We start from the raw sequence: 2448 nt of genomic DNA, 5'->3' as shown, positions 1-2448 counted from the left end.
CTTTATTTCTTTTATCTGAGTTCAAATTCCGCCGAGGTCGACTTTACCTTTCATCTTTTCGGGGTCGATAAATTAATTACCAGTTGCGTACTGCCGTCGATCTAATCGACTGGCCCTCCTCTCCAAAAATTTCGGGCCTTGTACCTAGAGTAGAAAAGAATATTTCGTTTATTTCTATTAATTTTTTTTTCGTTTTTCACAATGGAGAACGAGTCGGTTTGTAATCTCGACCCAAGACTTCTTCAATGGACTCTCTGCAACTTCAACAGGGGTATATGTGCGTGCGCGTGTGTGTATGAGCAAGTATTAGGTGCAAGTTCATCTACTGGCTTTGCTTTATGTATATGTACTCATCAGTGTAGTTGCATGTCTAGACATGTGCATGTGTACACATATGTGAAACTTTTGGAAAAGTTTCACATATGTTTGTTGATGGCTTTATCTGTAGTCTTCTAATTAGCTTTCTCCTTACTGGTTTTGAGAACTCCATTTTCTCAATATTGGTGCTGTAATTAGTTGAATATATATCCAATTGCGTCGAAAACCTACGAGTATAAATGTAAAATTGTACGCAGAATTAAGTATCCGTAAATCTTTCATTAGTCCTGTATCTACTGTACGTTGTTTCCCTGCTCTTCAGTCCCAGATAACAATGTCGGGTTTATTAAGCTTGAATTTTACTGAAATGTTCACAAGGACATTCCGCCAGTACACGTTTCTGCGGCACTGTGGGTTCTTACATCTTTGGCTCCAGGATTAATCTTCCGATGCGTCAGTGTCTTGGACATGTTGCACCTAGCACATAAAACGAATACATTTTTGAACAACTGCTTATGATTTGGGTGAAATATTCGTTTATCACTCCTTAAAAACTGCACTGGTAATCCCATTTTGATGTTTTCCTGCGCCTCTGTCGCTCTTGAGTATCATGAATTTGGCAACTATTTCCTGTCCCTTGATTACAAACGCATATCTTACAAAGTGATAGTTAGTGATCCGGTTGTAAGTGCCTTATAATTTCCTTTGAGTATCAATGTTGCTCTCATCCAGAAGCTTCCTGGTAATATGTCCATGCATGGCTATCTGCTGATATGCACTCATCCTTTTATCTGACGATATGATACATTGGAATCATACTACCTTGTTGGCCATGAAAGCGAGATTATCAAAACTGGAATATTTCTTGAGGAGCTGCTTTCTAAGTCTCGTGCTGTTCTCTATTTGTGTGCAAAGACTTGGTCAGTGGATGTATTTCTATATAAGGTGTTCAAAAACTGGGGAAAGATGGAAAAGAGGAGGGAGAGGAAAATGAGTGAAGAATAGTCGGAAGATGGGGAAGAAAGGGAAGTGGGAAAAGAGGGAGGAACTGTGTGAATAAGGAAAGAGTAAGGAAGGGAAAAGATGAGGAAGAAGGGAAAATGAAGAAGTCGAATGGGTGAAGAGAGAAATAGAGGAAGAGAAGGGATATGGATAAGCGAGGAAGACTGAGAAGTGAGAGTGAGGAAAGGGGTGAGAATGAAGAAGCTGAGAAGAATGAGGAAGAGCAGGAGAGTGAGAAAGTGTAGGAGAGTGAGGAAGGGGAGGAGAAGAGGAAAGAGTGAAAAACGTGGTAAAGTGGAAAAGGAGAATAGAGGCGGAAGGGAAGGAAAGAGGATGAAGAAAGAGAAAGAGGGAGAAAGGGGGGAAGAAGGGGAAGTGAGCGAAAAGCGGAAAGAGGGAGAAACAGGGAGAAACATAGGAAGAGGGGAAACAAGATGAAGAGGAGAAAGAGAGAGAATGGGGAGGAGAGTGAGGAAGGGAAGGAAAGGGAGGATACTTCCTGAAAACAGCAAAATGGTAAAAACCGATTTCATATCGAAGACCAAAGCTCGCTCGTAACAAACTCACCTCCCTAAGGAATTAGCGGGGAAAATCCCTTAAATAGCTTATGAAAGACTCTAGACTACAGTTAAGGGATGGACAGTCCGGGTAAATCTAAATGGGCTTGACCAAAAATAGGTACCTAAAATTAAGGAAAGCCACAATGTAGGTAGCTAAAGGGAAAGAGCGATAATGCTTCTGCAACATTCCTTGTTTCAGATACCATCATAAGATATGTTTTTATTCACTTCTAGGCATTTGTAGCCTTCCTCATTAAATATCGGAGAAACAGTGAAACCATTATGAGAAACCATTGTTAGAGATGCTGCTAGTCTGATTTACAGTTTTTCTTTGTTTCACAATCATGCATGAATATTTATCTTGTCCAAACTCCAACTTTATATTCTTTAAAAAAGTTGTAGTCAGAACAAGGCTCTTTATCTATCCTGGCATACAACTTTAAGCCATCTAAAAAGAAGCTCATTTTTGCCCAGGGAGACCCTCCCCAGACACCCTTATGTATGTATGTATGTATGTATGTATGTATGTATGTATGTATGTATGTATGTATGTATGATTGTATGTATG

This window comes from Octopus sinensis, linkage group LG7, assembly GCF_006345805.1.
Source record: "Octopus sinensis linkage group LG7, ASM634580v1, whole genome shotgun sequence".
Classification (NCBI taxonomy): Eukaryota; Metazoa; Mollusca; class Cephalopoda; order Octopoda; family Octopodidae; genus Octopus; species Octopus sinensis.
Note: the sequence above shows the minus strand (reverse complement) of the source record.